General features: G+C 46.1%; 1 long non-coding RNA gene across 1 annotated transcript in view; it reads left to right on the forward strand.

Annotated features, from left to right (window-relative positions):
• Positions 1–11,736, forward strand: part of LOC310835411 — a 91,399-nt gene that overhangs the window by 59,814 nt on the left and 19,849 nt on the right. The gene's annotated exons all lie outside the window — the stretch shown is intronic.

The raw sequence follows: 11,736 nt of genomic DNA on the forward strand, positions 1-11,736 counted from the left end.
GCGACAAGGATCTCAGGGTTCTCGGTGGAGCCCGAGCTGGACAGGAGTCCGCAGCAGAAAAGGCCGCTGCATTAACACCTGTAGTGATGAAATGCTTCGAAAGGCTGGTCCTTCAACACTTTAGACAGCGGTTCTCAACCTGTGGGTCCCCAGATGTTGTTAGACTACAACTCCCATCATCCCTGAGCTCTGGCCCTGTTGGCTAGGGGTGATGGGAGTTGTAGTTCAACAACATCTGGGGACCCACAGGTTGGGAAAGGCTGCCTTAGAACCTGCTTTCCACCAGACTTTGATAATCATCAGTTTGCCTATAGAAGAAATAGGTCCACAGATGACGCAATAGTTGCCGCCTTTCATCTTGCAGCAAGTCATCTAGCTTCTATGCTGGACTGTTAGGCTGCTGAATGCAAAGATAACAACAGGGCAACTGGCTTTTGGATTTGGTGGGTGTGCGTCAGTATACGAGGGGAATTAAGACTAAGAGAGCTGAGTGGGGGGTGCTCGTGTAATCTCACAGTATACAAGTTGTACAAGTGACAATAAAGTATTTCAATTTCAAATATTCCCCCATTGCCAGGAAGTTGGATTAGATGACCCTTAGGCTCCCTTCTTCCAACTCCACAATCCTATCATCGAAACAAACAAAAAAATCCTTCCAGTAGCACCTTAGAGACCAACTAAGTTTGTTATTGGTATGAGCTTTTGTGTGCATGCACGCTTCAGATACACATGCATGCACACGAAAGCTCATACCAATAACAAACTTAGTTGGTCTCTAAGATGCTACTGGAAGGATTTTTTATTATTATTTTGTTTCGACTATGGCAGACCAATACGGCTACCTACCTGTAACAATCCTAGCATTTTAGAAATCTAGTGTCTAAATTGAGGGAAGCAATAGTTGCACTCTGTCCTGCCTTGGTCAGACCACACCTGGAATACTGTGTTCGGTTCTGGGCACATGGGCATAGCCAAGGGAGTGCAGGGAGTTAATTGCCCCCCAAAAAATTCCTTTAAAAATATTGAAAAGCATTAAAAATACTCAGTACAGTGGTACCTTGGGTTAAGAACTTAATTCGTTCTGGAGGTCCGTTCTTAACCTGAAATTGTTCTTAACCTGAGGTACCACTTTATTTTTATTTTATTATTTTCTTCTTCTTTTAAATTTTATTTCCATGCTTATTACATACAAAAAAAAGGGAACAATACTGAAAAGGGGATACAACTTAAGAGAGGAGGGAAAAATAAAGAAATGAAATTTACACAATCTGTTATTAAGATAAAAATTATGACAAAAATTATGATTACAATTTCATGATACAATAAAAGTAAAAAATCTCATTATCTTTCATACCCGACTTCCCATTTATTCCTTAATCCTTTTTCATAAATTTACTGCCATATCAAAATACTACCGTATTTCCTGAGGTACCACGTTAGCTAATGGGGGCCTCCCGCTGCCGCCGCGCCACTGCCGTGCGATTTCTGTTCTCATCCTGAAGCAAAGTTCTTAACCTGAGGTACTATTTCTGGGTTAGCGGAGCCTGTAACCTGAAGCATCTGTAACCCGAGGTGCCACTGTAAACTTTTCTGGGGAATCTACCCGTGATCTCCCCAAAATAGCTCATTAACTTTTGGGGGCTAAAAAATTCCCACTCCCCTAACAAAAATCCTGGCTACGCCAATGTCTGGGTGCTACAATTTGAGATGGATATGGACAAGCTGGAATGTGTGCAGAGGAGGGCAACCAAGATGATCAACAGTCTGGAAACCAAGCCTTATAAGGAATGGTTGAAGGAGCTGGGTATGTTTAGCCTGGAAAAGAGGAGACTGAGAGGGGATATGATAGCCATCTTCAGATATCTCAAGGGCTGTCACATGGAGAAGGAGCAAGCTTGTTTTCTCCTGCTCTGGAGGGAGGATTCGAACCCATGGCTTCGAGTTACAAGAAAGGCGATTCCAACGAAACAGGAAGAACTTTCTGACAATAAGAGCTGTTCGACAGTGGGATGGTTTCCCTTGGGATGTTGTGGACTCTCCTTCCTTGGAGGTTTATAAGCAGAGGTTGGATGGTCATCTGTCATGGATGCTTTAGCTGAGATTCCTACATTGCAGGCGGTTGATGACCCTCAGGGGTTCGTTCCATCTCTATGATTCCGTAACATAACAACAAAACTGCTTAGTCTTGTTGCAGGAAACCCCGCCCCCCAATCATTCAGTTTGTACAAACTTCACACACACTCACACACTACATACGCTATGCTTCATAGAAAAGCAACCATACATCGGATTTGCACTGTTCCACTTTTATTTTACTCCATGAAGGAAGGACTACAAAATGGGGAAGGTTTGATACAGGCCACCATAATCCCTTGAGCATACCAGCACATCCACAGGAGCCCTGCCCAGTTGCTATGCCAACCCTGATGGTCCTAGACAGAAGACCATCAAGATCACAAAGAACTTGCATATGGGAGTGGATTCAGCACGGACTGGAACAAAGGACAATAATCAGCTCTTCCCTCTGGGGGCAGGAAACTGCAAACTCCCCTCTGTCACCTGGAAAGTACTCATGGGGAGGGGGAAAGGGGAAACAAGCCAGGTGACAGGACACTCAGGTTACCACCACAACTCCTCCCTCAACCCCTCCTTTCTGTGATATATGTATGATGTTTCTGGGGGTGGGCTTGATCTACAGGATGGGAATTTCAAAAGTCTTTATAAGACCTTGCACACCATTTTTTCCTGTGTCTTTCCTCTCTCATGCAAGTGAGGGGAGCACCCTGTTGCAACAGTTCAACAAAGGCCAAGCCTACAGGCTGCTGTTTTGCTCCAAGTTATCCTGGTTGGTGTCTCTGTTTTTTGTCCAAGGGAGCCCTCGGATTTTTCCGTTAACAGTTTCCAAGGTGCTGCCAGGTTCTCGTTAGAGATTTTTAGCTGTACAGAAAATACACATCTTTGGATGCAGACACGATTATCCTTTCTCCAGCATGCGTGGAGGAGCCATCACCAATCTAACTCCATGGATGGAGATCTCATCCCCCCTCAAGTGCAACACTGTTCAAAGGACCCCCCAGCCACCCGCTTCACTGGGGATCAGGCAGGCAATTAACATGAAGCGCAGAGTAGTCAAGTTATGTGTCTACAAGAGTGAGTCATCTGTATTGGCATTCCCCCAGGCTTTTGGAGATGCACCTGCTTACACATGTGTCCCCTTGCCCTCTCAACTTAGGTCTTCTGTTTTAACTGCTGTGCTGCTTTAATTGGGTTATTTTACTGCATATTTTAATTATGTGTGTCTCTTTTTAAAACATTTGTGCAGGTGGTTTTTACAGGTCTCAGCTGCTCCCAAATCCCATTTTGGCAGAAAGCAGAAGATTAATAACAACCAGCAGCCCCATCCTCTGCTACCCAAAACTGTTTGTAACATCTGCAGTATTATAATGCAAAATATCATGAGTACAAACAGCAACAGCAGCTCTTAGAACATTTGCAGTAACAGGAACAATCACAATGAGAGCTCTGGCAAGCTAACAAGCGCAACAGCTACATGAAAGCACAACAAGGATGACAGAACTGTTACTGTAACTCCTCACGTGTTTTCAGCTCCCTCATTTGGGACAAAAAGTACAGCTCTCTCATGTCTGTCATCCAATTTAAAAATTGCAGCTTTTGCTGCGCACATTCATGCTTGAACGGCAAAGGCGTTTATGTGTCTGTCTATTGTTGTGGTTCCAGCTAGTAGGTTGTGTGGGGTTGGAGCTTGTGTATGTGTGTGTGTGTGTGTGTTTTGTGATGGTTCACTATTGTAAAACACCTTAAGGATCTTGCAGTCCAAAGGTGAGGTATAAAACCTTCTAAAACAAATAAAGATTTCCTCAATCTATAATGTAAAGCCCACATTTATTTTATAAGCATTTTAAAACTAGCCAAGTCATTAAAAATATAAATATTATCGCCATAAGATCATTAAGACTTAGGCCAGGCATGTCCGGGATGCCTAATCTGGCCCGCCGGTTGGTTTAATGTGGTTCCTGTGGCAGTTTATTTCCAGGGGTAAAATCCTCAACAACTTCAACCCTAAAAAAAAAGGGTCAACAACTTTGTTTGGTCTTTTGGTCGGCCCTCACGGCCCTTCACTTCATCAAATCTGGCCCTCTTTGAAAAAAGTTTGGACAACACTGACATAGGCAAAGAAATGGGAAGGAACAAAAAATGTATCCCACACAAAGTGACATGGTATTAAAAGTTATATGCAACTGAAAGTTACCATGCTTGTGCAGAGAATTAGTGACCTCCATTAGTGACTGGGACGCAGGTGGCGCTGTGGGTTAAAGCCTCAGCGCCTAGGACTTGCCGATCGAAAGGTCGGCGGTTCGAATCCCTGCGGCGGGGTGCACTCCCGCTGCTCGGTCCCAGCGCCTGCCAACCTAGCAGTTCGAAAGCACCTCCGGGTGCAAGTAGATAAATAGGGACCGCTTACCAGCGGGAAGGTAAACGGCGTTTCCGTGTGCGGCTCTGGCTCGCCAGAGCAGCGATGTCACGCTGGCCACGTGACCCGGAAGTGTCTCCGGACAGCGCTGGCCCCTGGCCTCTTAAGTGAGATGGGCGCACAACCCCAGAGTCTGTCAAGACTGGCCCGTACGGGCAGGGGTACCTTTACCTTTACCTTTACCTATTGGCCCAAAATGGTATTAGCAACCACACAATATATTTCTGGGTTTGTTTGTTTTTAAAGAAAATAACAGTATTCTTTTTATGAGCTGTGTTGCCTTCCTGGTGTTGTCCGACTCCTACTGCCATCATCCCCAGACATCACGTCCGATGACATGAGATGATCTGGCGATATTTGGAGGGCCAAGTTCCTTACCGCTGTCCTGCGTCAGGCGTGGAGAGTCCTCTCCCCCACCGTTAGCATCAAAGGCAAGAATAACAAGCAGTTCGTATTTTATAGTCCTTTTTATTCAGTCATCTGGTTGCAAGACAGGAATCCATGTCTACACACAAAGAGAGACATGGGCTACTCTGAGACCCTCCTCTTCTGTTCCCAACAACATCCTGAGCACCAACGCGAATAATAATATTAACATTAAAAGCTTCCCTAAGCAGGGCTGCCTTCAGATGTAGTCTAAAAGTCTGGTAGTTGTTCTCTTTGACATCTGGTGGGAGGGCGTTCCACAGGGAGGGCACCACTACCGAGAAGGTTCCCTGTAGCTTGGCTTCTCGCAGTAAGGGAACTGCCAGAAGGCCCTCAGCGCTGGATCTCAGGTAGAACGATGGGGATGGATATGCTCCTTCAGATATACTGGACTGAGGCTGTTTAGGGCTCATGCACTTTGAATTGTGCTCGGAAACGTACTGGGAGCTAATGTAGGTCTTTCAAGACTGGTGTTATGTGGTCTTGGCGGCCGCTCCCAGTCACGACTCTAGCTGCCGCATTCTGGATTAGTTGTAGTTTCTGGGTCACCTTCAAAGGTAGCCCCACATAGAGTACATTGCAGTAGTCCAAGCGAGAGATAACCAGAGCATGCACCAGTCTGGCGAGACAGTCAGCGGGCAGGTAGGGTCTCAGCCTGCATATCAGATGGAGCTGGTAAACAGCTGCCCCGGACACAGAATTGACCTGCGCCTCCATGGACAGCTGTGAGTCCAAAATGACTCCCAGGCTGCGCACCTGGTCCTTCAGGGGCACAGTTACCCCATTCAGGACCAGGGTGTCCTCCACACCTGCCTGTCTCCTCTCTCCCAAAAACAGTACTTCTGTCTTGTCAGGATTCAACCTCAATCTGTTGGCCGCCGGGAAGTCCCAGGAGTCCCACCCCTTTGCCTTCTCTGTTCTAGGATGTGGAGGGACTGACGAGCCCGTGGTGATGGAGGATCCCCCGTACTCTCCAGGGACGTCTCTGCCGGCTGTGCTCTCACCTCCCCTTCCTCTTCCACTATCTCGTAATTAGGCAATTCCTCCTCAAATGGTATAGCATCTTTCTCTCTCCCTCTCCTCCTAAAACTGCTGGAGAGTAGTAAGGCGAAACTTCCCCCTCCTTCTCCTCTTCGGAGAGAAGCTGATCAGACAGAGTGCACACTTCCCTGTCTTCCTGTTCCAACCATTCCCTGACATCCTAGATGTTTCAAGTTATGTAGGCTGCTTTCATACACCCACCCCTAGGAGTTTAAAGTGATGGACCTTAGTTCTTCTAAGCCCATCACTCCTAGCTAACAGGACCAGTGGTCAGGGATGATGGGAATTGTAGTCCCAAAACAGCTGGAGGGCCAAGTTTGGCCATGCCTGTTCTAAGCAGATGTATATAGGACTTGCCACTTCATCATTTGAATCTTCTTATAGTTTCTACCTGATTCTTTGACTTGTCTCTTTGCCATCAGATACGACCCACAGAACTATAGAAGAGTAAGACTTTGCTGGCTGAAATTGTTTTGGGTTGAATCCAGCGTTGTCTGCATGCGATTGGAACGGACTTCTGCTTACTTAACGGAATCTCCCCTTTGCCAAACTTCTTGAGCAGATGTTTAGGGGGGGAGGAGAGGAAGTGGCACAGTTGTGCAAGTGGAAGTTGGCTCACACAGCGTTGGAATCTAATCTTCATCAATTACAAGCTTCAACTCCAAACCACTGACATCCATGAGAAATCGGCCATGGATTTTCAGACAACTAAAGTGCATTAAGAGAGTGCTATATTCAACAATACGTCACTTATACAATCTATTTGAAAGTCAGATAATTATGAATTATTTGGACACTACACTCAGATGCCCTTGGTCTTTGTGTCCCTGAGGAAAACCTAGCTATAGATTTAAAACCACATTTTGTGTTGTTTTTGATGGTTGTTTAACTTTGCGTTCTGTGTGCTGCTTTGTCACTTGTTTTCTCTTAAAAAGCAGATTATAACCTTCTTCAGATCACTACCATCTGCAGGTATTCTTCATAAAATAAGTTACCGCAGTTTGTGGGTCACCTCTTCCTTTACACACACACACACACACACACACACACACACAATCTCTCTCTTTCAATGCTGCTCTCTGTTCTCTCCTGGCAAAAAGCAGGCCTGGCTAGTCCAAAAATGCCCAGCCTTAGATGGACATGGCATTTCAGCAATGTTCCTCAAACATACTTTGAAGGGCATGTGGATGCATGTAAAACAAAAATAACATGACTTTAGGCTCAGCTCATAGGTCTGCTTATTCTCATTGCCGCACATTTTACACGGCTGAAGGAAATTAGCAGGCAAGCCATGCGAAGTGCAAGAGGTCTATTTCCAGCATAATTGAATTTAGTTAAGGAGTTGTTGTTGTTTGTTTAGTCGTTTAGTCGTGTCCGACTCTTCGTGACCCCATGGACCAGAGAACGCCAGGCACCTCTGTCCTCCACTGCCTCCCGCAGTTTGCTCAAACTCATGCTGGTAACCTCGAAAACACTATCCAACCATCTCGTCCTCTGCCGTCCCCTTCTCCTTGTGCCCTCCATCTTTCCCAACATCAGGGTCTTCTCCAGGGAGTCTTCTCTTCTCATGAGGTGGCCAAAGTACTGGAGCCTCAGCTTCACAATCTGTCCTTCCAGTGAGCACTCAGGGTTGATTTCCTTCAGTATGGAGAGGTTTGATCTTCTTGCAGTCCATGGGACTCTCAAGAGTCTCCTCCAGCACCATAATTCAAAAGCATCAATTCTTCGGCGATCAGCCTTCTTTATGGTCCAGCTCTCACTTCCATACATCACTACTGGGAAAACCATAGCTTTAACTATACAAACCTTTGTTGGCAAGGTGATGTCTCTACTTCTCAAGATGCTGTCTAGGCCTGTCATTGCCCTTCTCCCAAGAAGCAGGCGTCTTTTAATTTCGTGGCTGCTGTCACCATCTGCAGTGATCATTGAGCCCAAGAAAGTAAAATCTCTCACTACCTCCATTTCTTCTCCTTCTGTTTGCCAGGAGGTGATGGGACCAGTGGCCATGATCTTCGTTTTTTTGATGTTGAGCTTCAGGCCATATTTTGCGCTCTCCTCTTTCACCCTCATTAAAAGGTTCTTTAATTCCTCCTCACTTTCTGCCATCAAGGTTGTGTCATCTGCATATCTGAGGTTGTTGATATTTCTTCCGGCAATCTTAATTCCGGCTAGGGATTCATCCAGCCCAGCCTTTCGCATGATGAATTCTGCATATAAGTTAAATAAGCAGGGAGACAAAATACAGCCTTGTCGTACTCCTTTCCCAATTTTGAAACAATCAGTTGTTCCATATCCAGTTCTAACTGTAGCTTCTTGTCCCACATAGAGATTTCTCAGGAGACAGATGAGGTGATCTGGCACTCCCATTTCTTTAAGAACTTGCCATAGTTTGCCGTGGTCGACACAGTCAAAAGCTTTTGCATAGTCAATGAAGCAGAAGTAGATGTCTTTCTGGAACTCTCTAGCTTTCTCCATAATCCAGCGCATGTTTGCAATTTGGTCTCTGGTTCCTCTGCCTCTTCTAAATCCAGCTTGCACTTCTGGGAGTTCTCGGTCCACATACTGCTTGAGCCTTCCTTGTAGAATTTTAAGCATAACCTTGCTAGCGTGTGAAATGAGTGCAATTGTGCGGTAGTTGGAGCATTCTTTGGCACTGCCCTTCTTTGGGATTGGGATGTAGACTGATCTTCTCCAATCCTCTGGCCACTGCTGAGTTTTCCAAACTTGCTGGCATATTGAGTGTAGCACCTTAACAGCATCATCTTTTAAAATTTTAAATAGTTCAGCTGGAATGCCATCACTTCCACTGGCCTTGTTATTTGCAGTGCTTTCTAAGGCCCATTTGACTTCACTTTCCAGGATGTCTGGCTCAAGGTCAGCAACCACACTACCTGGGGTATATGAGACATCCATTTCTTCCTGGTATAATTCCTCTGTGTATTCTTGCCACCTCTTCTTGATGTCTTCTGCTTCTGTTAGGTCCTTTCCACTTTTGTCCTTTATTGTGGAAATCTTTGTACGAAATGTTCCTTTCATATCTCCAATTTTCTTGAACAGATCTCTGGTTCTTCCCATTCTATTGCTTTCCTCTATTTCTTTGCATTGCTCGTTTAAGAAGGTCTTCTTGTCTCTCCTTGCTATTCTTTGGAAATCTGCATTCAATTTCCTGTATCTTTCACCATCTCCCTCGCATTTTGCTTGCCTTCTCTCCCCCGCTATTTGTAAGGCCTCATTGGACAGCCACTTTGCTTTCTTGCATTTCCTTTTCATTGGGATGGTTTTCGTTGCTGCCTCCTGTATAATGTTACGAGCCTCCATCCATAGTTCTTCAGGCATTCTGTCCACCAAATCTAAATCCTTAAACCTGTTCCTCACTTCCACTGTGTATTCATAAGGGATTTGACTTAGATTGTATCTTACCGGCCCAGTGGTTTTTCCTACTTTCTTCAGTTTAAGCTTGAATTTTGCTATAAGAAGCTGATGATCTGAGCCACAGTCAGCTCCAGGTCTTGTTTTTGCTGACTGTATAGAGCTTCTCCATCTTTGGCTGCAGAGAATATAATCAATCTGATTTCGATGCTGCCCATCTGGTGATGTCCATGTGTAGAGTCGTCTCTTGTGTTGTTGGAAAAGCGTGTTTGTGATGACCAGCTTGTTCTCTTGACAGAACTCTATTAGCCTTTGCCCTGCTTCGTTTTGATCTCCAAGGCCAAACTTGCCAGTTGTTCCTTTTATCTCTTGACTCCCTACTTTAGCATTCCAATCCCCTATAATGAGAAGAACATCCTTCTTTGGTGTCACTTCTATAAGGTCTTGTAAGTCTTCATAGAATTGGTCAATTTCAGTTTCTTCAGCACAAGTAGTTGGTGCATAAACTTGGATTACTGTGATGTTAAAAGGTCTGCCTTGGATTCGTATCGAGATCATTCTATCATTTTTGAGATTGCATCCCAGTACAGCTTTCACCACTCTTTTGTTGACTATGAGGGCCACTCCATTTCTTTTATGGGTTTCTTGCCCACAGTAGTAGATATGATGGTCATCCGAACTGAATTCACCCATTCCCGTCCATTTTAGTTCACTGATGCCCAGGATGTCAATATTTATTCTTGCCATCTCATTTTTGACCACCTCCAACTTACCCAGGTTCATGGTTCTTACATTCCAGGTTCCTATGCAATATTTTTCTTTACAGCATTGGACTTTCCTTTCGCTTCCAGGCATATCCGCGACTGAGCGTCCTTTCGGCTTTGGCCCAGCCGCTTCATCAGCTCTGGATCTACTTGTACTTGCCCTCCGCTCTTCCCCAGTAGCATGTTGGACGCCTTCCGACCTGAGGGGCTCATCTTCCAGCGTCATATCTTTTATATGCCTGTTGTCTTTGTCCATGGAGTTTTCTTGGCAGGGATACTGGAGTGGCTTGCCGGTTCCTCCTCCAGGTGGATCACGTTTGGTCAAAACTCTCCACTATGACCTGTTCATCTTGGGTGCCCTGCTCGGCATAGTTCATAGCTTCTCTGAGTTCTTCAAGCCCCTTCGCCACGGCAAGGCAGTGATCCATGAAGGGGAGTTAAGGAGTACCTGGGCATTTGGATAAGGAGAATCAAATCTCAAGGCCTAATTGGATAACATCAAGGAAAATCAACCTTGTGCATTGCTGGCAAGCTCCTTCTCTCTCCAAGGCAGAATTCCCCACCATGCCAGATTACCAGTTGAGTTCAAAATCAATGACTGGTTGAGCATTTAGCAATGCACTCTCCCACGTTTCTTCAAAAGAAATGCAACTTTCCTAGGACGTCAAGCATTGCTTTCCAGCAGGGCTTCAATACCTTTGAGAGCCAGCTGTACTGCCTGGATGAAGAGGAGTGGTGGGAGGCACCACCTGGGGAACGCCCAAGGGAACCCCCCAGGGGAGAAGGCTCAGAGCCAGGGGATTGATGGTGGGACGGTGATGGGTGTTCAGAGGGAGAAGAGGGAGCAGACTAGGAGGAGAAGGTTTCTGAAGTGAAGGACATGAGGAAGGAGTTGGTAATGCAGGTGAGCTGCGCAAAGGTGAGCTGCAAGCAAGCTGCCAGCTAGCTCTGTGGAGGCTCCTTTTATTGACACAATATGCAAACCCAGGCAGATACATTTTGGGCTGTGACCTTTTCACATCTTCCAGTCCCGAGATTGTGGGGTGGGACAAAGTTATTTTGGCACCTGTTTCCACCGTGTCATTTCCCCCTTGCACAATGTATGACGAAGGAGACAAAGCTCTCAGAGACAAAGGTCACAGACAGGACACAGCAGACTACTGAGACCGCAAAAGGTTAGACAGAGGGCAAGATGTTCAGACAGCTGTGGCTTTATCTGTGAGGGGGAGTATGCTCTGCACCCCAAGGTCATGCATGCAGAGAGCTGAGGCTGCCCACGGGCGGGAGTGTGCTCCACAACGCAGCGATCATTCCTACAGTTTCAGAAGCTGAAGAGGTAACAGGCTTTCATGAGCAGGAAGAGACTCTGGCAGAGAGCAGTCCAGAATCAGAGGGACAAGTGGAAGTTGGGGTAGAGGGGTAGAGATGAGGCTGGCAGTTAAAGAATCCAGGGAGTCCCCCTCCTGCTGTGACCATTACCTCCCAACCCTGGTCTCCTAGAACCTGCAGAGGTATGAAGAGGGCAGAGCAAAGAGAGACAAGGCAGAGAAGCTTCAGGTGGCTTGGGAAGGACCTGGGGGAGCAGAAGACTTAGAGAGCTATGGGAAGGCAGGGACCTTCAGTCCTCGCAACTGCCTCATTGGA

Source organism: Podarcis gaigeae, assembly GCF_964106915.1.
Source record: "Podarcis gaigeae genome assembly, chromosome: 17".
Taxonomy (NCBI): domain Eukaryota; kingdom Metazoa; phylum Chordata; class Lepidosauria; order Squamata; family Lacertidae; genus Podarcis; species Podarcis gaigeae.